At 40.7% G+C, this 26,698-nt stretch overlaps 1 protein-coding gene and 1 long non-coding RNA gene across 8 annotated transcripts in view; one reads left to right on the forward strand and one right to left on the reverse strand.

The window, feature by feature from the left end:
* Window positions 1-26,698, forward strand: part of pde7a (phosphodiesterase 7A) — a 134,155-nt gene that overhangs the window by 3,911 nt on the left and 103,546 nt on the right. The gene's annotated exons all lie outside the window — the stretch shown is intronic.
* On the reverse strand, window positions 1,211-17,049 carry LOC138755422 (uncharacterized). Of its 2 annotated transcripts, none has more exons than XR_011352272.1 (3): window positions 13,452-17,049; window positions 8,541-8,679; window positions 1,211-1,347 (listed from the first exon to the last, which is right to left on the reverse strand). It is a non-coding gene; the product is annotated as an uncharacterized lncRNA (long non-coding RNA). The 2 variants fall into 2 exon arrangements; XR_011352271.1 differs by lacking the exon at window positions 1,211-1,347 and adding an exon at window positions 2,487-5,126.

The raw sequence follows: 26,698 nt of genomic DNA on the forward strand, positions 1-26,698 counted from the left end.
AGGTAGTAGAGGAACCAGGTTTGGGGGGGGGGGGGGGGGCACCTGAAATTGGGAAAAGGAAATCGATGTCCATGTAGGCTGAAGGCTGTCCAGGAGGAATATAATGTGTTTTTCCTCAAGTTACCTTTGACCTCACCATGACAGTGGATAAGGTAGAGGGCAGATATGTCACAGTAGGAATGGTGGGGGAGTTGAAGTGTTTGTCTACAGGAAGTTCAAGTTTAATCCTACAACAGAGCATAGATGTTTGGTGAAGGGGGTCATCCAATCTGTGTTTGTTCTTACTAATATAGAGGAGGCCACATCGATTATGCCAAATGCACTAGATTAGGTTGGATGGTGTAGATGTTGAGTTCTGTTCACCTGAGAAGTCTTTGTTTTCACTCAGGGAGGTGTCAGAGGAGATGTAGGGACAAGTTTTTCATTTTCTGCAATTACAGTGAGAAGTGCCTTGGGTGATGGGAGGGTAACACCTTAATCAACATTTTGTTGTGAGCATTTTTCAGTCTAAAATTTGTTTCTACCAGTCTAATGAACTCAAATGTGCTGCAATCCTTTACTGCTAAGAATGTGTCATTGCAGGTTTACTGATGATTTCATGAGCCAAAATTAATTTGTACCTAATAAAGATCTGAACCTACTGCAATTCGCCTTTTGCCACAATCGCTCCACAGCAGATGCTACCTCACTGGCTCTCCACTCAGTCCTGCATCACCTAGACAACAGCAACACTGACATCAGGCTACTTTTCATTGCTCTGCTTTCAACTCCATCATACCCTCAGTACCTGTCAATAGCTTAAAAACCTGGGACCCTACACCTCCCTCTGCAACTGGATCCTTGACTTCCTCATTGGAAGACCATAGTCAGTGTGGATTAGTAACAACGTCACCTCCTCACTGACAATGCAGGCACATCTCAAGGATGCTTGCTTAGCCCACTGCTAGTGATTCTCAACCTTTTTCTTTCCACTCACATACCACTTTAAGTAATCCCTATGCCATCAGTAATCTGTGATTAGTAAGGGATTGCTTATCATCCTTGAGAATCACTGCTCTAGACGCAATTGTTGTTGAAATATTTTGCTTGAGAAAAATTGTCATTGGCCCTTTTCCTTTGGAGTTGTGAACGTGCACATAACGAGTCAATTAGATACAATTAAAACAGTGGTTTTTAAACTTTTTCTTTCCACCCACACATTTTTGTCACCTCTTCCACCCACAACTTCTCTGGATAAATTTCCGTTTGTTGTTTTAGATGTCCACTTGATCAATCTTGCAGTTTGCAGTTTTCTTCCTTGCATAAATCATATTGGCAATGTGGTTTGGTTGCTATATTCATAGATCTCTGAAGGAGCCAGGACAGGAAGGTTAGGACCATACAAGATGCTTGCTTAGATAAAACTTGTAATATAAAAGCAGCATGTCATGTCAGAATAGAAAACAGTACTTCATATGCAAAAACACAAACTGCTAAAGGTTCAAACTAGTTTGTGCAACATTTGGGGGGGGAGGGGATGGCTGTGTTCGGAGTGTTATGAACTAACTACCCTTTCAGTTTTGTTTGGGACTAAAGGGACTTTGTTAGCACTAACAAAGGAACAGCAATGAAACATTCACGAGACAATAGTAAATTCAAAATAATAGTTTTTATTAAATTATTAATAAAATCTCTTAACTCCAAATTTAACCCCACAATGTGCAAATGTAAATGTGTGTGTGTGTGTGTGTGTGTGTGTGTATTAAAGTCCCCAAATTCTGAAAAGTCAGTTTTAATTCTTCAGGATTATTTTAGTCTTGCTTGAAGGTCTTAAATTTTAAGTTCAGAAATAATTATAAAGCACTTTTAAACATCATCAGGCCTTCTTAAACTTACAATTCTTTCGATCAGTTGTCCTTGAGCTATTCTTCATACAGAAGTGACCATCTGGGCCACAAATGCATCTCTTGTGAATAGGATAATACAAGTTCTGTCTTTCCAGGATGTCAATTTTTCTTCTCTTGAATGAAGACTTTGGAATCAGTTTTCCAAATGATGAAACTGCCCCCTTTACCTTAAAGAGACGGTCAGAAGTAGGCTTCTCTTTTGAAATCTACTTATTCTGAGTTTCCCTTTTATTAGGAGTAACATACAGGCAACTTTTTCTCCCCTCTGCAGGAAATATTGCTGCTGATCAGTCCTGTCTGAGCAGGATGGTGAATTTCCTTCAACTGACCTCTGTCTTGAATTTCAATAATTTATTTCTTGCAAATCTCTCGTGTCACATGGTATGTGACATCATTTCTGTCTTTGAAGTTCATAAGGTCTCTTCTCACTGATGTACAAAAGCATTTAACTCCACTTACAGATTCAAAGTAATTCACTTTGTTTGATGGTGCTCTTCTGGTTCTGGGCTGTCTGCCCACATAGTAACAAAATTGCTGCACGCTTACACAGGTGCTTTTGAGATCTAATTTATTGTTTCCAATATCTCAAGAACCATCATAAATCCTTTCATCTTTATTTCAACTGCAGAAGCAGCCATTCCATCTTTCAAACTGGGTTCTGCCTTCCATCTCAAACAACCATGTGTATTTAAAATGCTAATGTGTTGTCTTTTTGCCCCTGAAACCACCCAAAACTAACTTATTAAACCAAATCTAGTTAAAATATAGTTTTAGCATTAAGGTAAGGATTAACACAGATACATTACAGGAGGGAAAGGAATTATTGCCATTTCTGGTTGGAATGCTCCATCTAGACTGGAGAGGAAGAATGCCCAGTCTAAAGAGGAGAAGGGAAAGGGCTAAGAGGTAGACCTTGGATAATGAAAGAACTGGGGTAAAATCCAGCACAGCCAGTTCCAACAGCGTTTTAAGTGATAGAAGGTGGAAATTATTCATATCTATTTCTCCATCAGTTTCATCTACTTGGTAGCACAGCTGGTATGCTGGTATGCTCCATAGACCTGGGTTCAATCCAGGTAATCTTCTAGTTTCTAGGCTCTACCCCTGCGGCTGAAGATGAATGAGAAAATTATTGTCAAAGCCTCCCTTTTTTTAAATCAAATCCTTCAGACCCAGCAATTTATCAACATTTATGGATTCTACCCTGTTTCATGTACCATGTTTTGATCGTGACTAAGTATTGCCAGTTCTTTCTCTGTAACTCTAGTGTATTCCATGAAGATGGATTTGGTGTATTTGTTTAGAACCATACAAACCTACTGGCTCCACTTAATATATTGAGATCTAAAAGATTCAATTTTTTTTTCCAATTTGGACTGCACAATTGGTTAGCAAAGGGGTTAGTGCAACTTTTTTCCAGGGCCTGTCTGTAAGGAATTTGTATGTTCTCCCCATGACTCTGTGGGCTTCCTCCAGGTGCTTCGGTTTCTTCCCACCCTTGAAAACATACAGGGATTCGAGGTTAGTTGGGGTATTTGGTGGCTTGTGCTGGAATAGCCTGTACCATCCTGTGCCTAAATTAAAATTTTTCTTTTGCTTTCCTTTTTTTATAAAACATTTGTTTATCTTTAATTTTTACCTTATGTTTATCATGCAACATCTTTGTCATGTTAGTTCCTTTTTTTATATTTCACTCCTGCACTTTCCACACTTGCCTTGGCTTTATATCATCTCAAAAGTTTTAGAATTTGTCAAGTTTCCCTCTTCTCTTTTGTGCCTTCACATTTGAAGTAAAGGTTGAAAAAAGTTTCCCACTTTTTGGGAACCTGTTGATTCAGGACCCCAATTCATCCCCATGGAATACCTCAAGCTGTCTCATTATGGATTTGTCATTTAAGAACCTGGGTTCAATTTAGACCATTACATTAGATGGCTATCTCCATTCTCTCCTTTAATTGTGTAAAATCTAACTGATCCAAATTTATAAAAAAAACTGCAAATGCTAGAAATCATAAAATTAAAATATAAAATGCTACAAATACTCAGTTGATCAAGCTGCATTTATGGGAAGAGTAAATTAATTTTGGGTCAAAGGTTTGATAGAGATAGCTTTCGGAGTGTTTTGGATTGGAATCTAAAACTGTCACCTGAGATGGAGATGGACATGTCAAGAAAATCAAAGGTAGATTGGATATGAACCATGTAAAAGTTAGAGCAGGGTGGAGCTTAGAAGCTAAGGGTAATGTTTTTTAAAAAAAAAAAATGTGCAAATGAGGGAAGGGGCAACAATATAATCTTTGATGTACAGAAAAAAAATTTCTGTAGATCTCTTGAAGAGACAGGTATTGCTTAGGCTCCTATTAAGTTCTTATGGCTACTGTTTTGACTGGAGAAAGTAAGTGGAGTGAAGAATGTTGATTTAATTTATGGATCACAAGTCAACCTTTCAGATAGATGGAACACCTACTATGCATGGTTTGATGAGAAGAACAGGATGATGCCAAAGAAAGCACTGTGTCTCCCTGATGAACTGGTCTCCCACATAGCCGCGACTGAGGTGAGGACAACGCTATCCAAGGCGGTGGGACCAGACAACATACTATTACCTGGTCGGGTAGTGAAGGACTGTGCAGACCAATTGACAGAGGTTTTCATGGACATTTTCAACACCTCTTTTCTGCAGGGTTCAAGACAGAGGGTGGCAATAGCAGGCTTCAATGACTACTGCCCTGTGGCACTGACCTCCACCATTATGAATTGCTTCCAGCATCTGGTATTGGAACACATGAAAGGACACCTCCCAGAGATGCCGGATCAATTTCAGTTTGTCTATATAAGAAACCATTCCACAGGCAATACCTGGTCGCTTCATTCCATACTGGTTCCCTTGGAGAACAACGCCTCTTATACAAGGCTGCTGTTTATTGACCAGCTCGGTGCTTAATACAATCATTCCTCAGAGGCTGGTGGAGAAGCTGTACTCGCTGAGGCTCAACCCCCCCTCTCTGTAATTGGATCCTGGACTTCCTAACGGAAAGACCACAGTCTGTGGGTCGGTAGCAGAATATCAAGAACTGTCATGCTGAGCATTGGTGCACCTCAAGGCTATGTATACAGCTCACTTCTGTTCATGTTACTGACACATGACTGCATCGCCAGATCCAGCTCCAATTGTGTCATCAAGTTTACAGATGATTCCACAGTTGTAGTCTGCCTCATCAGCAACAACGATGAATTGCACTACAGAGAAAAGATAGAAAATCTCGTGAAATGGTGTGAGAATAGCAAACTGAGTCTTGATGTGGATAAGATGAAGGAGATGATTGTGGATTTCCGGAGGATCAGTAATGACCACATCAACAACTCTGAAATGGAGAGAGTGGAGAATACCAAGTTTTTTGGTGTTCACTTAACTAGTGACCTATTGTGGACACTCAACATCTCCTCACTTGTCAGGAAGGCTCAACAGTGATTGCACTTCCTGAGAAGACTGAAGTGGGCAAGGCTACCGGCCACCATCTTGTCAACCTTCTACAGGAGCTGTATTGAGAGTGCCCTGGCTGGCTGCATCAGAGTGTGGTATGGTTGCTGTAGACAAATGGATTGGAGGTCAATCCATAAGAATGGCAGGGATGATCACTGGAATATTCTCCCACCCCCCAATCGATGTGATCTACTGGGATCGTTTTCCGAAGAGGGTCTGCAAAATCATTGAGGACCCCTTTCACCCACACAGCATCTTTCAATTGTTCCTGACAGGGAAGAGATGTAGAAGTATCAGAGCCAGTGCCACCAGCTGTTTGAAACTTCTTCCTACAGGCAGTGAGAATGCTGAACCACCAAAGCAACTGCTCATATTAAACATCTGAGGCACTCATTTGTACAAAACAGTATTTATTTATTTTTATAGCTGCAATACTTGTCCTGCATATGTATTGATTGTATGTGTGTTGTGACTGCATATTTTTGCATCAAGGACCAGAGAACGCTGTTTCATTGGTACAATCAGTTGACAATAAATTTGACTTGAAATTTAAGAAAACAATGTACCCAGACAAATAAGTATCATTGGGATGCAGGAGGAGAAATTGGGTCTCTGTGCAGGGAAGAAATGAAGGGACTGTAGATCCTTCTAATATGAGCTAAAAGTATGGAGGAGCTGCTTCAGCAACTTGAATAACCCATTTGGTGCCCTATCTTTGGGAAATTGGATGAAACTAGAACATCTGTCGGGGAATTTGCAAGGTCAGGAGACGATATACAAACTTCATATTGTCAGCATTGTCCTTGTCAGAAGATTAATTCTTATCTATGTTAATTTCCCCCTTGTTTGCACCATTTTAATAGGTTTGATCTGGCTTGCTGTTCCCAATATTTCTAAATAACAAACATTTGAATGCATCAACAGTTAAATCTTACAAAAATACTTCAACAGAGGCATTTGCATCTTTTGATATTGTAAAATCTCGTGTAATTACTAAACTATTGTGAGCATCTTTTGAGGGGGAGGACGTGGACCTGTCCTCGGGCCTGCGCAAAGGAGCTTTTAGGTGGAGTGCAGTGTGCGCAGTACTGGCCTAGGTACAAGGACTGCCTAAAGAAATCTCTTGGTGCCTGCCACATTGACCACCGCCAGTGGGCTGATATCGCCTCAAACCGTGCATCTTGGCGCCTCACAGTTCGGCGGGCAGCAACCTCCTTTGAAGAAGACCGCAGAGCCCACCTCACTGACAAAAGACAAAGGAGGAAAAACCCAACCCCAACCAACCAACCAACCAATTTTCCCTTGCAACCATGTCTGCCTGTCCCGCATCGGACTTGTCAGCCACAAACGAGCCTGCAGCTGACATGGACTTTACCCCTCCATAAATCTTTGTCCGCGAAGTCAAGCCAAAGAAAAGAAAGGGACTAAACTATAGATCCTTATCACAACTAACAGAAGCACAAATGTAAATATACTTCGCACATGAGCTGCACATTTCATTGAACCCTTGGCTAAGTTTTTATTCTGTTTGTAATTATAATTGTATGTAACATGGCCCAAATAAAGGGACAAAAAAGTTGCGAGAGGAGTGAAACACAAAAGTCTGCATGAAAATGTTTGTGCGCAGTACTACAAACAGAGTTGCTTTTCTAAATTATGTATGTATCAGCCTGGGAAATAGCTTGGTGTTATATTGTGCATAATATTTCTATCCAAATAGACTGAGCTGTAAGCCATTGTCGGTTTGTTTACCAAAGTGCTCCATGTACTCAAAATCTGAAAGACAACAGCCCTATGATGGTGCCTTCCAGCTGTACATTGTGAGACTCTGGAAAGTGGCCATTTCTTATTAAAGGTAGACACAGAATTTAATGAATTTCATCATGAATGTGCCAGCGTTGCTTGAGATTGATTTGAGAAACTGGCAGCTTGACAACAAAGACCACAGACCTGACACAAACTCTTGGTGGTTTACTGAAGTAGTACTCCTATCCTCAAATGGTTCTGATACCTGTACTATCTGGTGCAGATACTGCAGAGCATGGGGGAAAAATACCACCAGAGCTGTCTCCATTGAATCCTCCAAATTTAGTGGAGGGATGAGCGAACAAATAGTTGTATCGTTTGAGAACAATATACCCAGCATTGTGGTCTTAGTGGGCAAGCCCTATTGTTTGCATGCCTGATTCGAGACTTCTGAAATGTACACCGATATGGGGAAAAAATTTACCAATAGCTTCTGTGCAAACTGCTCATCATCTCCCATTCGTGATAGAGTTTGCATTTTCCACATGGGCCACATCAATCAATTTAGACCCAATGTAACTGGAGTGGAAACAAGTTATCATCAAGCCTGAGTGACTGCCTGACATCAACAACTCAACTGAATAATATCTCTAAATGCATGGATGTGGCTTGTGCATATCTATCATCCTTCTATACCATACTGGAATCTTTGATTATTATTTTGAGGCTAAACCTCCCATAAATGTTTGGCTATTTCATAACCAAGAATATAGATTTTCCAGTCTTGCCCTAGCTTGAATTGTGTTTTTGCTGTTTTCTTTACTGATTACTGACACCTGATGTTTTCTTGCCATACCAGTTTTGGATCAGGTTCAATGTTTCTTGGAATGAGCATTTCAAAAAAGCAGCCAGTGCTCCTGTTGTAGTTTCCTCTACAGCGGAGAGACTGGACACAGACTGGGAGATTGCTCCGTTGAGCACCTCTGCTCTGTTCACACAGTAGTGTAGATCTCCCATCAGCCACCCATTTCGATTCCCCACACAATTCCCTTGCTGACATGTCTTTCCATGGTTTCGTGCACTGTCAGACTGAAACCACCTGCAAATTGGATGAATAACACCTCATATTTCATCTGGGTATCCTCCAAGCAGATGGTATTAACTCCAATTTCCCTGGTTTCAGTTAGACTCCCCCTATCTTTCCCTATGTTTCCTTTCCCTTAGCTCTGTCTGTCTCTCTTCGCTTTCCCTGTCTCCTTTCACATAGCCAAAAACAACACCCCCTTTCCCATTAGTTTTCAACTTACCTGTCCTGTTTATCATATCCAATTAACACCTTTTGTCTGCTGGTCTCCACTCCTCCCCTCCCATTCTTCCCTTTTTTTCAGCCTTTTAATACAGACACATCTTTTTTTAACTTGTACCTTGAGGAAGGGCTCCGGCTCGAAATGTTGGTAATGTATCTTTCCCTCCTGTTGAAGCTGTGAGACCTGCTGAGCTCCTCCAGCATTTCTTGTTTTTTTTAAAACTCCAATCACAGGGTCTGCAGACTTTGATGTTTTACTTTATTTCAAAGAACATAGAAACAGAAATAAGCTATTCAGCCTTGTGTATATTTGTTGCGATAGTCTATATAATTCCATTCATCTGGAAGGCATGGTTGGTGTAGTGGTTAGTGCAATGCTGTTATAGCGCCACTGATTAGGACAAGGGTTTGAATCTTGCACTCTTTGTAAGGAGTTGGTACGTTTTCCCCTTATTTGTGTGGGTTTTCCCTGGGGTTTCTTTTTTTAAATTTATCCCACTTCAAAATGTACCGACATTGTGGGTTAATTGGGTGGCGTGCCTATGGGCTGAAATGGCCTGTTACTGTGTTGTATGTCTAAAGTAAAATTTAATGGGCATCAGAAACTATAATGCCAATGACCAGAAAAAAGCATCTTTGACAAAATTTCTCCTCAGTTGATTTGTAGTGGGTAAGAATTTTGCATGATCCATCTGCCTTCTGTTATGGTTGGCTTCCAACAAGTGCTGACTTGCATTTTGATTGTGTGAGCCTATGGCAGATGATGCTTGCAACATTTTTAGTCACCTGGGCATCAGGTAAAAAGCATCTGCTGTTTCATACAATGCCAGATAACAAGCTCTATCACAGTTTAATAAAAAATATATGCCCAAGTTAGTTTTGTGTCCTTGGATAGATGAACTGCTACTAGCTTTATATGTTAGTTGACTGTATTTCTGCCATCCACTTGTTAGCTTCAGAATTTGCTGGTTTTGTATTCTCCAAGTTTAGATAATGATCCAATAATATTTTTTGTTTGTTTGACAATAGAGGTTGGTCATTCAGAGACCACATTAATTTTCCTCTTTTAAAGATTCTGTGGTGTGTTTCAGATTTTTTCCTCCTCAAAATAAATGGACACAAATCCACTTTCTAAGTGAAATGCAATGCTATCTCTTGGATTTTAAAGTTAAAACCGCATGATAGATATACAAGTTGTTCTGAAATGCCTGAATAGCAGCAGTGTAGTTTTGGATTTTGTCCTACCCAGTTTATGCTGTACATGTAGAAAGCATTTGTATTTGCATGACAGTGGATAAAATGTATTGATAATGAGCATTTTATGGGTGGCCCGAATCTGAAGTCATCCCAGAAGATCTAAAACCTTACCACATACACTGCCATGAACTCTCAGTCAAAGAAGGATGTTTACTATTGGGTACCCATACAATTATTCCAGCCAAATGGCAAACTTATTTTTTAAAAAAAATTATGTGTGACAACAGTATCAGAAACATTTTGTCTGCACCTTATCACCCAAGTACTAATGGGGAGGCAGAACGTTTTGTACAAACATTAAAAAAAAGCCATGAAAACCATGAAACTTGTGTGCCTCCTGGACACACAAAATCGCAGATTTCCTATTGGGGTACAGAAACACGCTGTATTCTACCACAAAATGCATCCCAGCAGAACGAATGTTTGGCCGCAACCTGCAGACCAGGCTGTCCACAGTTCACCCAGATCTGGGTCTCCGATTGCCCAAAAAAAAAACAAACAAAAAAAAACATAGCCACAAATCTCACCTAGAACATTGGAAGTGGGTGAGAGAGTTCTGGTACAAGATTATAGACAGTATAAAGACCCATGGGTGATAAGAGTAATCTTACAAAAATTGAGCCCCTGCTCATACTCTGTTCTATTGGGGAACAGATTGTGGAAGTGACACATTGACCAATTATGAGCATTGACTGACACTAAGGTCCATGAACTGCCACGTGAACTGGAGGAGGTGGACACAGCCAGGAGGGTAGTAAAGGTGGGCAGTAGCCGCCGACTCGACTGCCGACCCGACTATCTACAGGTCCCAAGCAAACGCTGGCATAGCAAGCCATGCCAAGGTGGTCCAAAGGGGAAAGAAGACCACCTGAACACTTTAAGGACTATGTGCCCTGATTATTATTATTATTATTATTATTAAATACTTTTATCATTATAATTACTCATGAGATGTATTCTAATTCTCACGTGGTCCTGGGCCCGATGTAATCTTATTAGTTTGAAGAGGCCCAGTCAGCATTTATCGCACGGGGTGGGGGGGGGGTGAAAGTGTGTTGGGTATAAGCCCCCCCTCTGCTAGACATCATGATGCCCATCATCCTTCCATATGTGTGTGTCAGTAGCCATGTTAGTCTAATAGAAGTAAAGGATGAGAAAGCATCACATCTCCAAGTCTTAACTGTATGAGTTTATACACAACATCCTACCCAGTTTGTGCTGTACATGTCGAAAGTATTTGTATTTGCATGATGGTGGATAAAATGTATTGATAATGAGGATTTAAAAATAAGTAAATCATTGATTATTTGTTGTAGTATCTTTAGTAATTGCACTAAAATAGCCAACTTGTGTCATGTTTGTTTTTAAATGGTTAATATATTGAATATTGAATGTCGAACTTCAAGAAAAATAAACAAGTATATGGCCCCCAGTCTTGTTCTGCTATTTGATAAGATTGTGGGTAATCTGCATTACTTTCATTTTTCCCATCATATTTCTTAATTTCCTTGATGTTCTAACTTCTCTGATCTCTGCCGTGAGCATAGTGAATATACACAGTTTTCTGAGTAGACAATTTCAGTTTGGAATGTTCTGTAAAATGCTTCAAAATACTGAATCCTAACTCTGAGATTATGCTTCCTAACATTAGGCTGTCCAGCTATGGGAATTGAGGAAGGTGTGATTAAGTGTGGAAACACAGGATAAACTGAATGGCCTCCAGTATTGTAAAGTTTTGATAATTTCATTTTCTTAGTTCCTGTACCTTTACAGCCAGTTTGCTTAAGACTAGTATGAACTTTAGAGACTGCCCCTCCTTTTCCTCAATTGAAGAAAATTGCTCTAAAATGTAAACAAGATCGACCTAACTCCATTCAGGTTAAATGATGAGGCAAAATTATTTTGGTTTAAAATGCCCTGTAGCCAATTCCTTCATTTTATATTTTAGCATTTTCCTGCTATCTAGTATCATGCTTCGAAGGCTGTAGTTCATTCATTTTTGTTTTTTCTGCTTTCCCCTTCTCCTCTTCCCATCCTCTTGGAAACAATGTTCAAAATGAAATGTATTTTATAAATCTGCATTTATGGTTACTGGTTTAGCAATGAATCAACTGTTAATGTATTTTCATGCATATCATGCGCACATGCACATGACAGACAGAAAATTGTAAAATGTGTTTTTTAAAAATAAAATTCATATAACGTGCACACACGTATACTCTGTGGGTGTAGTATAAATTCTGGCTGGCAAAAGTAATTTGCATTTAAAGAGAACATGAAACAAAGCACTTACCAGTATCAGCAACAGTTAATCTCCAGCAATTAACACCCAATCAATTTCGCCCAGGTGTCAATCACCCATAGATATCCTGCTGCCACACATTAACAAGCTTTGGAGAGGAATCAATAGGCATTTACAAACTAGGATTGCTCAGGACCCGTGTAGTGGGCCCCTGCAGCCCCTTACACACTGGACCCTAAATTGCTCAGTCGAATGGCAATGGGGACATTTTTAAGGGTGCTCCCGCCCCTTCGATGACGTGGTGAGTGATGTGTCACACACTCACCATGTCATCGGAGGCCTGTTTCCTATGTTGACCTCCAAAAGGTAAGTGGCTGGGGTGGGCACGGAATCAGGGCGGGGGGTGCTGTTGGGTCCGGGGCGAGCGTGGAGTTGGAACGCGGAGTCAGGGCTGGGGGGGGGAATGCTGTCAGGAATGCAGTGGAGTGGTGGGGAGCAGAGTTGGGGCAGGAGCCATGCCATCCTTACCCATAATCCCCCATACTGCTGGAATCGTTCTGGTGATTCATTGTCATGGGGGATTATGGGTAAGGAAGATGACCATTGCACACAAGCGCTGATGTAGTCTTCCACCCAGGCAGCTATTGATCGCTTACAAATTGACCAGCAGCAGCTACATAATGCGTGTATTCGGGTAAACAATCCACCTTCAAGGTGGTTTCCCATCCGTGCAGATTTTGAATTCTACCTACCAATTGGCCTGTACGCAGGTAGTTAACCTGCCGAATGGGCAGGTAAAGTATTGTTACAATCCAATTTGTAAACCCCTAATTAAATAGATCGAAGACAGGCTTCAGTTAAGGAGGATTTTAATTCTAATGTTGCCTCAAATCCGAGGCACTTGATATATTAATCACCTCCCCCAGGGGCAGGTCTGGGCAATTAACATTGATAAAGTGCAGTGCTCTAGCTAGAATGTCCTGTTTATTGGAATACCATGGCATTCAGTACAAAGAGATAGTACCAAGATCAAAATTTCTTAAGCCCACTATAAATCGTATGTATTCTTTCTTTGCTGCTATTACATTCTCAAGCTTGTTATAATCCCACGCTCTCTATAAATTGCGCCTTTTCCACGGCTGCTATAAATTGTGCGCATTCTTGCAATGCTGCTATTATATTCCCACACCTGCTATAAATTGCCGGTTCTACTTGCCCACGCCTGCTATTAATTGTGCGTGTTCTTTCAACATGTTAAAAATATAATGTGTGGGGTGGTGAGGGGTGCCTGATTTGTAAAATGTGCACATAATGCTTGTGTTATATGCTTAAAAATATGGTACTTGTTATGAAGGTGATATTGTAGCTAGTTGCACTCATCCACGAGTGAACCGGGTCACGGAGGTGTAGGCTCGCACTGGGCTGACATCACAATGGTCCCAGTGGAAGGGGCCGAAAAAGATCATGGGAGTGGTATTAAAGCTCTTGCAGAGTTTCAATAAAGTCAATTAGTTGGTTCAACTCACTCACAGCTTCTGTGTGGCTTTTTCTTTTGTTCACTGCACAGCACACCATCCACAGTGGTGACCCCAGTGGTCAAAATCAGCATTTTGAATCCCACGATGAACTACATGAGCGCACAAATCGCAGTCTCACTGAAGCTGCTGACCTTTTGGACCTCACAGACGCTAGTCTGGTTTGAACAGGCTGAGGGCCATTTTCAGGTCAGGCAGATCACCACAGGCTCCATAAGATATTACTATGTGGTCAGTTCGCTTGACCAGGAGACGACTGGACAAATCACTGACTTCTTGCATCAGTCGCCGATGGGTATGAGACAAGATGCTCCTACCTGCACCTTCGGCCTTTCCCGCCGCTAACAAGTGGCAAGGCTCCTGCACATGGACAGCCTGGGTGACTGGATGTCATCTGCCCTTGTGTTCGATATGCTGGCATTAATTGACGGTCACAGGGCCTGTTACTGTTTGAGCAGACATTTCTCAATCAAATGCTGGAAGACATCTGCCTACTCCTTGTGGACGATGACTTCAGTGATCCATGCAGGTTAGCAGCCCATGTGTATGTCCTGTGGCATGCCTACCAATATGGTGGGGCGTCGTTAACCTAGTTGCTGTGTTACGCCCAGCAAGTCTCCTCTCTCCCATTCCACCGAGGAGGCCGGCGACAGCCGCAGCAGGTGGTGATTTTTACCATCAGAAATGAGGTTATGCAACCTAGTACTGCTGTCCACCTTGATCCCATCTGGGAAACACTGGTGCTGACCATCATTGATGGTTACGACGGTTGGCTGCCAAGACAGCCTCCTTTATCTATGGGACTGACGCTCAGGTGTTTCCTTGTGGACACGGATAGAGGTCAGCGTCTTGCCCTCCTCAAAATGGGACACCTGCACCGGGAAGTTGGGACCATCACTCACCATCACCAAAAATAGCATCATGCGCATGTTCAGGGTGTGGATTATCCTGCTTGAGTTCATCTGCCATTTTATCTGGACCTTCACTTTGGCTGATGTGTCTCAGCCCCTACTGTCTCAAACCCACTGCCTCCTGGTGGACCTGAAAGGGTGCTGTCTGGTCAATTTCAGGACCTTCCAGACTTTTACTCTTCAGCCAAATTCCTGGCCTGCCACGTTAACTCTGTAATCTTATCAGGCAACAAGTTTGCCATAATCCTGGAAGGAATCTCAGTCATTATAACACCACAGTTCTCCACCATGGACCTGAAACATGGTGTCCAGCACCACATCCCCTTGCAAGGACTGCTGCTACACACCCGACAAGCTGTGGCTCATCAAGGAAGATGGAGGAGATGGGAATTGTTTGGCATCTCCTCTACACATGGTGCTGAAATATTCTGGGAGATAGAGACCTTGTGGGGACTACTGCCGGCCCAGTGATGCCATGGCAGCTGACAGGTATCCGCCTCCCCACATTCAGGACTTCATGGCCAATCTACTTGAAGTGAGCATCTTCTCAAAAATTGACCTGGTCCAGGGGCACCACCAGATTCTTGCGCACCCCACTGACATCCCCAAGACAGCAGCCTTCAATACTCCGTTCGGCCTTTTCAAGTTCCTTTGCATGCCATTTGGTCTCAGAAATTCAGCGCAGACTTTCCAGAGACTCATGGACTTGGTGGGGCGTGGCCTGGATTTTGTTTTTGTCTACCTAGATGACATCCTCATTGCCAATCATTCACAACAAGAGTACCTACCACACCGTAAGTTTTCAAAGCCAACTATGGTCAAAGGTTTGCAGGAGTTTGTTGGGATGGTCAACTTCTAGCATCGGTTCCTGCTATCAGCTGCTAGGATCATGCAACCTCTTCGAGCTGCTGTCTGGTCAGACCATAGAACTAATCTGGGATACTACGACAGCTTTTGATCAGGCCAAAGACACTTTGGCCAACACCATCCTTCTAGTGCATCTGAGCGTTGATGTGCTCACTGCCCTTACAGTCGACGCATCCAACATGGCCGTCGGCGGAGTCCTGGAGCAGCTGATTGATGGACATGGGAGACCGCTCACTTTCTTCAGCACACATTTGCGAACCTCGGAGCAGAAGTATGGTGCGTTCATCAGGGAGTTGCTAGCCTTCTACCTGTCCATGTGCCATTTCCGCTTCCTAAAAGGATGGGATTTCATAGTCTTCACCGATCAAAAGCACCTCACATGCCTTTGCCAAGGTGTTGGACCTGTGGACGGCAAGGCAGTAGCGTTACCACTCTTGTATCTCAGAGTACACGACGGCTATCAAGCACATTTCTGGCAAGAACAACCTTGTGCCTGTCGCTCTCTCCTGTACGTTCGTCTTGTCTGAGCACTCCCTGTCCCATGGAATCAACTATACAGAGCTCTCAGCAACCCAGTGGAAGGATGGCAAAATACCAGTTTACCGCACTGCAGTCTCAGGGCTACAGTTGGAAGATGTGCATTTCGGGCCATCAGAACCCACACTTTTCTGTTACGTGTCCACTAGCCGGCCTAGGCTTATTGTTTCTGCCGCATGGAGGAGTGTGTCTTCGATGCACTACGTGGGTTGGCCCACCCATCCATTTGGGTGACAACTCAACTGGTCATAGACAGATTCTTGTGGCATGGCCTGTAGAAACAAGTTGGTCACTGGGCCAGAGCTTGCGTGCACTGTCAGACATCAAAGGTGCAGAGGCACGTGAAAACCCCTCTTCATTCCTTCCCGCTGACACACATGATTTGATCATGGCCATGTGGACATTGTTGGATCGCTGCTGGTTTCCAGAGGTGCCAAGTACCTGTTCACTATGGTGGACAGGTTCACTAAATGGTCAGAAGCTGTCCTGCTCTTGGACACTTCCATGACATCCTGCACCAGGGCCCTCATTGTCAACTGGATAGCCTGTTTGGGGCTTCCTTTCAATGCCATGTCAGAAGAGGAGGGGGGAGGGCGAGGGCAGGAACAGTTCACGTCCGGCCTATGGCCTATGGGAATTGCTGGCACAGTACCCAGCTGCATCACACCAAGGCCTACCACCCGGCTTGGTGGAAAGGTTCCATTGGCATTTGAAGACGTCAGATTGGGTGGATGAGCTGCCTTGGGTGCTCCTTGGCTTATTCATGGCGCCAAAGGAGGATTTGGCCACATCTTCTGCTGAGCTTGGCTATGGGGCCCCACTGATAGTCCTGGGAGCGTTTGTGCCAGTGACTTCCGGCCAGGAGGAAACACCTATCGTGCTGTTAACATGAATTTATGAGAAGGTGGGCACCTTGACTCCTGTGCCAACCTCACGCCGTGGTCCAGCTCCAGGTTATGTCCCAAAGGATCTCGAAGACTGTGAATACATTTTCGTAAGGAGAGGTGCACACCGGATACCACCAGCACCCATATGAGGGTCCATACAAGGTGTATGACATAACGAGACTACGTGCCTTTTGGACATTGGGGGTAGGCAGGAAACATTCATGGTCAACTGCCTCATACCAGCACACCTTGATCTTGACAAACCAGTAACTGTTCCAGCCCAGTGGTGGATAGCTGTTTACGAATTATGGACATGGCACCTCCGAACTCTGGTTCTGGTGGGGAAGGGGTCGTGTAGCTGCACTGATCCACAAATGAACTGTGTCACGGAGGTGTAGGCTTGCACTGGGCTGACATCACAATGGTCCCGGTGGGAGGGACTGAAAAGGATCATGGGAGTGGTGCTGATAACCTCTTGGAGAATTCTAGTAAAGTCATTTGGTTGGTTCAGCTCACTCTCAGCTTCTGTGTGTTTTTTTCGTTCGCTGCACAGTATACCGACCAGAAGATAATGTTTGTGTTCAAATTTACTTGTTTTCTGATGTTTAAAAACTGAAAAGTTTGAATGTTCACTAAACAATTTTAAAATAGTTTTACTTCAAGAAATGGTCATTCAAGTGTATTATAATCCACCATCAGGTGTACTTGGGGTGCTATTCCATAGCTCTTTGAAAGTGGCTTCATAAGTAGAAAGGGTGGGGAAAAGTGTATGGCATGTTGTCCTTCACATATGAGAAGTCATGTTGGAGGTTATACATTTTTGATTTGATATCATATGAAATATGGTGTGTAGTTCTGGTTGGAAAGCTGTGGTGGCTTTGGAATGGGTGCGGAAGTTGTTCACCAGGATATTGCCTTGATTGGAGAACATTAGTTATCAGGAGAGGTTGGACAAACTTGGATTGTTTTCTCAGGAGCTTTGAGGGCTTATAGATCAGAAGTGTATAACATGTGTGGCATAGATTGGGTAGATACTCTTTTCCCTCCAAGATGAAAAGAAACTTCAATTACTGCAATCTGGAGCAAAAATAGAACACTAGAATAGTTACTACAGGTTTGAAGAAGTGTAGGTGCAGGTTTTTTTTGTTGTCTCTTTTTTTCCCGCACGTGGAAATGTTAAATCTGAGGGAGCAAAGGTGAAAGAGAATAGTTTGAAGCAGGTTTATGAGACCTTTTATTTTACAAAGTGGTCACCAACTGGGACACTGTGCCAGGGAGGTAGTAGAAGTATATAGATATGATAGCAATGCTTAAGAAGCATTTGGAGAGGCACACAGAAAGGATTGAATAATGGATCATGTGCAGACAGATAAGATTGGCATCATGGTCAGTGGTGGATTTAAGGGCCTGTTTTGTACTGTTCTGATCTCACGCTAAACTTTCACCTTTTGTCTTTCTCTTTTTCTCTTTGGTATACTTTTAAAGGATGGCTGGCTACTTGGTCTAAAGGTTACTGTTTGATTCCTTGGGTTCTGGAATTTCTTAAACTCAGTTATTCATTATCAAGGTGTAAGATTTTAAATTGCAGATACTGTTGAAATGTAAGATTTGTTGAATATCAACACCAAATATATTTAACAACATTCATTTATGTCCCCCTTACTCCTATTTGTCCTAAATTGAACCACTACTTGTGTTGTCTGTTATCTTGCATCGTGTATTATTTGGTGGAATAAGTGTTTGTAAAGCTACCAATACCAGTCAGCAAATTTCAATCATCTATTTACGTTTGGCCACTAATCTAAATCACATAACCATTGCCAAACTAGTCAACCAACAATTTCAAATACTTTGAGTTTTCTAACATATTCTTTCTTTGGCTTGGCTTCGCGGACGAAGATTTATGGAGGGGGTAAAAAGTCCACGTCAGCTGCAGGCTCGTTTGTGGCTGACAAGTCCGATGCGGGACAGGCAGACACGATTGCAGCGGTTGCAGGGGAAAATTTGGGTGTTGGGTTTTTCCTCCTTTGCCTTTTGTCAGTGAGGTAGGCTCTGCGGTCTTCTTCAAAGGAGGTTGCTGCCCGCCAAACTGTGAGGCGCCAAGATGCACGGTTTGAGGCGTTATCACCAATGCTAATGTTTGTTGTAAATGAATGAGAACTTGCCTTTCCTCTAAAAACATTAGTTGTTGACATAAAATGTGCACAGAAATTTCATCTTGCATGAAACTTTTAAGATTGCTCTTTATTCCTGTAGAGGGCATGAAATGTTTGTAACTTGTGGAACAAAATGTTTCGTTTTCACAAAGTAGGTGTGTGATTTTGATGGTTGTGGGAGCAATATGCATGTTAAATTACTCCACTATCACCAATGCTATAGTTTGTGAAGACTGCAGCAAATTGTTGGGACTCATGCATGCAGTTAATAAGGTGAGAGATGTGGGTCAGGATGACGGAGACTGTCCTTCAAAGTAGATAACAAAAAATGAGATAGTGTAAAAAAAAAACTTCCTTTGTGAGCAGAAAATATGCCGCTTGCTAAAGTGCTGGAGTCTTTTAAAAACGCTGTGGATTAATTTGAGATTTTTTTTTAGCTTTTTACATTTGTAACCATGTAATTCTTTATTTCTTTTGTGTCATATACTTCTGTCACTGGAAAAATATAACAAGGGATATGCTTTTTAAAAAAAAATGAACAAGTAACATGTATAATCTAATTGATTGTCTGCACTAATTGTTTTGTTTCATTTTCATTGAGAAATGCTGATGCTAGAGATGAAAATAATTCTGCATTAGGAAACCTGTATTGACAATTATATTTAATACTGGCGACATGGTAATTGGGAAGCCAACTCTTAAACTCTTTAATGATTGCTTTTTGCGTCTGCAGTGAGCTTGGTTAAGCCAATTGCAAAGCAGCATGGGATATTGTGTTCAGTCAGCTGCCTTTGAACATTAAGTGTGGTCATACAAAGACAAGCTGAGATACCCCTCATTGCACTCAGCTGAAACGTGGCATTCCTCATCTGTACTTATTGACAACATTTGCCTAACAACTATGGAAACTTTTTAAAGTGCTGCTTCACTCATTGTGGCTATTCAAAGCAGGTAAATGCTTTATGGTGTTAAAATGAGGAATTTTGGGCATCTATCTACAATTGTCTTTGAAATTGGATGTCTAACAGAATGTTCTATTGGGGGAAAATATCTAAGTATCTTGGGAGCAATTGTTACTTGCTGTGGCCACCTGAATTCTGACCTTAATATAGGTGGTTAAGTAAGAGATTTCAGCTTTATTGTCAGAGTACATACATGACATCACGTACAACCTTGAGATTCTTTTTTTTCCTGCACTAATTGGTGGTACAAAAAAAAGTAAGATATAACAAAACAGTAGATTTGCTTTTGTGTTGTGAGTCAGTAGGTAGTCCATTGGTAGTCAAGGAAAATGATGATCTGGCCAGCTGGCCTATTGAGGTCCCAACAAGAATTTCAGTCACTCAGCCAATTGTGATGATGTGTGTTGTTTCATTCTTTCAAATTATGATTTTAAGTAGCATGTAATAGTGTGCTAAACAACTCTACTTACACAATGCATCCATCGTAAGGTATTCAGTTGTTTTTTTTTCTCTCATGAAAATTGGTCACTGAGGAGAATTCAAGATGAATTTCCACCCAGGTGCTTCTGAATAAAAGCACAAAATGCTCCTGGTTTCTTTTGGATGTTAAACTTGTGGAATGTGAATTGGCTGTGAAACATTGGTCCAGACTGTGTATCTGGCCACATCCTCAAATCTTTCTTGGACCAACTGCATGGAGTTTTTGCAGATGTTTTCAACTTCTCACTGTTGTGGTCTGAGGTCCCTACCTGCTTCAAAAGGATATCTATAACGGTAGTCCTCAAGAAAAGATCTGCCTCAATGTATATTGACTGGTGGTAGTTGCGGGCTGTAGAAATTAAATGTTTTGCTAGGTTGGTTATGGAGTAAATTAAGTTCTGTCTCGGGAAGGGCAACTTCAATTTGCTTATTGTCTTAACAGGTCAATGGCAGATGCATTCTTGCTGGCCCTCCATTCCACTCCCGGATCACCAGGACACCTATATCAGGCTGATGTTCACTGACTACAACTTGGTGTTCAACACCATCTTACCAACAAAACATCATCAAACTACAGGATCTAGGGCTCTGTTCATCCCTAGCATCCTCGACTTCTTCATCAGCAGTCTCTATAATCAGTGTGGATTGGCAGCATCACCTGCTTCTCACTTACCATCAACACAGAGGTAACCCCAAGGCTGGGTGCTTAGTCCCCTGCTGCATATCCAATTCACTTGTGATAATGTAGCCAAGTTCAGCTCCAACGCAATTTAGAAATTTTCTGATGACGCCACTGCTGTTAGCCAATATGTGGAAAATAATGAGTCAGAATACAGGATGGTGATAGCGAATCTGGTTGGGTGGCATCTTGCTCTCAAAAACTGTCAACAAAACCTCGGAATTTATTGTGGAATTTAAGAAGGAGAGGCCAGAGGGACCATACACCTGTCTGCATATCAACCACATATTGGAGGACATCTGGAGCCAGCAGTTCTTGGCATCTGTGAAGAACAATACCTCTACTATCAAACTTCTACAGGTGCAATGTGGAAAGTATCCTGACTGGTTGCATCAAGGCCTAGTTTGGAAATTCAAGTGCCTAGGAATGGCGCTGACTGAATAAAATAGCAAACATACCCAAGTCCATCACAGGCTCTGACCTCCCATCCATTGAAGACTTCTTTGTGGTCACAACTTCTTTACCTTCAGGAAGAAAGTACAGAAGCACCTCTTGGTTCAAGAACAGTTTATTTTGAACTAACGGCTACCATTACTGCTCCAGATCCACATAAATACCTGTCTGCAGTACTTCATTTACTGAGCTTTTTCTCCACTATTTGTAGCTGTGTATACTTAGTATGCATCTTTTTTATATATACTACCTCATTCCATAATTTTTAAAATTTAATATTTTCATAAGATTGTACAAAAAAAATACAAAAAATAAGAAATATCCCCTCCCCTTAACTAAACTAAACTAAACTACCCTCTCCCCCTGGAGCCTAGAACACACAATAGACGGGTATTAAATAGTAACTGTTTGGTGTGCCAACTCCACACAAATCATTTACTTAAAATCTATATCCATATATTTTAAATATGGACTCCACATCTCAACAAAAAAAGAATAATTATTTCATAAATTGTTATTTTTTCCAAATATAGACATGATTGTAATTCATTACAATTATCTTTGTGCACTTAATTCTGCATCATTTTTCTATGTAACAGCTATACATTTTCTCTCTACTGCTAATCCTAATTGTACAAAAGCTAAATATGGTTTATTCATTCGTAACCTTACATTTAATACATTCATATAACCCAATAAACACATCATTGGATCTAATTGCAAATCTATTTTGAATAAATCTCTCAAAAACTTTACAACTTTCTCCCAAAAGAATTTAACTTTCCCACATAACCAAACTGAATATATAAAAGTACCTCTATGTTCCTCACATCTAAAACACAAATCAGACAAACTAAATCCATATTTCTTCAATTTTTCAGGAGTTAAATATAATTGATGTAAAAAATTATAATTAACCATATATCTCACAGTTTTGTAACACAATCAATACACATATTTGACCATGCTTCCCATGACAATACCATATCTAGATCTTTCTCCCATTTCTCCTTCATTTTATATTTCTCCATTTTCTCCTGTAATAATCTATACATATCTGAAATAAATCCCTTTTCACCTTTATCTGCAATTAATATCTCAAACTTCGTTTGACTTGGTAAAACTAAATCATGTCCAAAATTTATTTTTTAAAAATTCCAATTTTGATAAGAATCTATTGAATGTAGAGAATCTTCCTGCCTCAAAACAATCTTGTATCACACTTTTCCTTTCATTTCCCAATCTTTCAAATAAGGATTATTTAAAGAAAAAGGAATTAATTTATTTTGATATAATGGTGATTTTATAGATATTTTTCCTTTAGAACCTATAAATTGATTTCGTTTATGCCAAATATTCATTATATGTCTCAAGACAGGTAATTTAAACGTTTGTAGCAATGAAGGATTCCATTTATAAATAAAAAGACTAATATAATTTTCAAAAATCTGATGCATTTCAATTTTTCCTCATCTAGGAGGTTGCTCAATATCAAATAACCTATTAATAAATCTCAATTGCGCAGTTTCATAATAATTCTGAAAATATGATAACTGTAATCCACCTAATTCATAACGCCAAGTTAATTTTTGCATAGAAACCCGAGAAAATGTACCTTTCCACAAGAATAACCGGATTGCTTTATTTATTTCCTTAAAAAATTTCTTTGGTATTACACTCGGTATAGATTCAAAAAGATAATGTATCCGGGGATAAATACTCATCTTTATACAATTCACTCTCCCAATTAAAGTTAATGGTAAGTCTTTCCACCTACATAAATCAGATTTAATCTTATTCAATAACGGTATAATTTAAATTATAAAAATCTTGATATTCTTTATTCAAAACTCCCAAATATTTAATTTTACTAGACCATTTGAATCTAGTAATTTGCTTACATTCTGTATAATGTTCATCGGATATAGATAATATTTCACTTTTTCGCCAATTAACTTTATACCCTGATAACATTCCATATTGAATTAATAAATTTTGTAATGACTTCAATGAATCTTTAGGATGCGTCAAATATATCAACACATCATCTGCAAACAAACTAATTTTATATTCCTGTCATTTCATATTCCTGCTCTCCCACTATACTGAAATTCTGTCTTATAGCTTGAGCCAAAGGTTCTATTACCAAAACAAGCAAAGCAGGAGAAAGAGGACAATCCTGTCTAGTTGAACGAGACAAATTAAAAGATTTTGAAATTTGACCATTTGTCATCACTCTTGCCGTAGGTTCAGTATATAAAGCTTTGACCCAACCAATAAAAAAGGATCAAAATTAAATTTTTCTAAAACTTTAAACAAAAAATTCACCTCAACTCGATCAAACGCTTTTTCCGTATCTAATGCGACTACCATTGGCTGTTTATCCTGTTGTCTTGCAACATTTACTAATGAAATTAATTTTACAATATTATCTGCAGAATACCTACCTCTAACAAAACCTACCTGATCAATATGTACCAGTTTCGGCAAAAACATTTCTAACCTATTAGCTACTGCTTTTGCCACAATTTTATAATCAATATTTAACACCGATATTGGTCTATATGAAGCCACTTTTAAAAGATCTCTTTTTTTTGAAATAACATTAATCAATGCTCTTGAAAAAGATTCTGGAAACAAACCATTTTCACTTGCTTGCTTCAATACTTTATATAACGGAAATAATAAATCATTAAATTCTCCTCATTCAATAATGAAGTCATTTACAGTATCTGTAGTTTTTAATAAAAAGCACTGGTTTTGCGCAACAGGTAAGAATTTCAATGGATAGGTACATTGTATTTGAGTGTCTGATTAACTCATTATTAATATATTAAAAGAACAAACAAAATTTGAATACCTCTGATTAGTGGATTCAAGCTGCACTTATTCTGGACTTGCGTATGAATGCACTATGGGTAGAAAATGACAACTTTTTGGCAAGGCATATATAATAGGTAAAGAGGGTGCAAGGAAGGCAAGCTTGTGTCTTCTTCCTGACAAAATGTTTGGCTGTCTTATACTTGTGACTTTAAACTTTGGATTCAAATAAATGATGTAGTTTCAACTGCTGGTCCTTCAGAATTTGTATGGTGTGACCTTGGGGTCTACTGCATACCACTTTATCGAAGACCTTTTTTAGAATTCAGATAAATTAAGTCTACTCTATTACACTTTGTATAGTGATTCTTCTAATTTGAAGTTGGCCAAGGAAATATGACATTCAACATGTGACATTGCAAAGACAATCAATGGAATATACACTTTGTAAGATCTCACTAACGAAACACAAGGCATTGAATTATAGTCAGACCTCATTTGGAATGTTGTATTAAACTTTTTGGAATTCTACCCCAGGAAATCTTCCAAAAGCAAATGCAAATCTTGAGAAAGATGAGGAGATTTTGATTGAATATGTTTGTTATTAGGGAATTGATATAAGTGTTGAATGTTTTTTCCCCCAAATATTAGCAAGATCTAGAACAGGCACGGCCAAACTTGCTTAACGAAGGAGCCACAAACAATAAACTTCAAATGTTTGAGAGTCACAAGACCTGAAAAAAATATTACATACATAGTTTTACTCTTGCATATTTTGTTACAAAATTTTTATATAAATATTAAGAAATACATGTACATAATATTAATGGAGGTAGTTTTTAAACTGCTGATTTGTAATTTTTTTAAATAATCAAAAACACAGAAACATATGAAATATTTTCAAAATCCTGACACTTTCTGTGGAAATTTGTGCCCAAGGAAGGAGTAGAGGCAGCCTCATTAAATATATTTAAGATACAGTAAGTTAAATGGAGCAAGGCTGAGCTTGGTTCACAGCTAGATCAGCTGTGATCTCACTGAATTTGGGAGCAGGCTCAATGGACTGGATAGATAACTCCTGTTTCTGATGTGTTTTCTTTGGGAATGCTGCTGCCACTGGTCTCTGCAGATACCTGCACCATTGCAGCATCCACAGCCGAGCGCACGATGCAGAAAGTGACCTGCCTCCTGAGGCATGGTGAGGTTGGGGGCCCACAGCTCTTCTCCTCCCCACCCTAGCCTCTGGCCCCTAACGTCCCAGTTGCTGGGAGGAAGGGGGAGCGGCTCCTGGGAGCAGAGGCTGGGGTATGGAGAGATCTAATCTCTGCGTTGTCTGGTACTGACTCTCCATCCGGTGGGACCAATGCTTGCCCGTGGCCACAGACAAGACCTTCGCTGCTGTTGCCAACTCCAGCTCTATCCTGACTTAGCACCTGGATGAGGTCCTCATTGGTGACCCCCTCCGACCTCTCCTCCCTGTATCTGTCATCTTACTTCACCCCTGCCAGAGTGCCTGGACAGACACCCCACCTCTGGGACAGACCATGCCTCATTGGAGCTTTCCTGGGCAAGCCCCAGGTGCACGACCTCTGTGGCTGCTCCCTGTAGAGGATCCTCAAGTTTGCCCAATTCTCTTATTGCACACCCCATGTTGGTGGCACTCTGTTGCAATATGGCCTGAACTGAGTGAGAAGAACCCAACTCCTCCACAGGAGTCATTCCTCCAGTGCCCACTCCCTCTTCCCTCTCTTGGTCATGCAGTCCCGGGACCCCTTGGGCAGACTGCAGGGAGTCTGAGTGTCCCAGGGTGGCTTCAGGAGTGCTGATATCTCTCCCAGCCAGGATATTTCTGGGGGATGTGGCATGGCCACCTCTGATCTAGAACAAGAGGGCATATATATAGAATTGGAACATGAAGGGAAAAAAACCTTGTAAAATAAATGTAAAGGCACCCTCTAGGTTAACGATTCGTTCAAGTGAAAAGTGATGAAGTTGATTAAAATTATGAGAGGCAGGACAGACAGAATGCTTTTCCCCTAAGGCAAAATGTGAAATACCATAGGTCACATTGGTGTATTTGGGTGGCTCGTGGTCTGGAGTGGCCTGTTACCTTACTGTATCTGTAAATTTAACAAAATGTATATATTTGTGTGAGTGTGTGTGTGTTAAATTTAATAAAATGTATACATTTGTGTGTGTTAAATTTAATGTATACATTTTTGTGTCTGTGAGAGAGATGAGGAAGCAAACACAATTGTAGTGTTTGAGAAGCTTCTACATAGACATACGAATATAGAAGGATATGGTTTATGTGCAGGTAGAGATTTAGATTAATTTGGCATCTGGGTTGCAGATATCATGGGCTGAAGGCCCTGTTCCTATGCTGAGCAATGTTGTTTTGGCATGTAGATGGTCACATTTTAAAATATAATTTAATCATTACTTCAGTGACCTATCCCTTGATCGATTAACTTTTAAATATTGATCATT

The sequence above is a fragment of the Narcine bancroftii genome, chromosome 2 (assembly GCF_036971445.1).
Source record: "Narcine bancroftii isolate sNarBan1 chromosome 2, sNarBan1.hap1, whole genome shotgun sequence".
Taxonomy (NCBI): Eukaryota; Metazoa; Chordata; class Chondrichthyes; order Torpediniformes; family Narcinidae; genus Narcine; species Narcine bancroftii.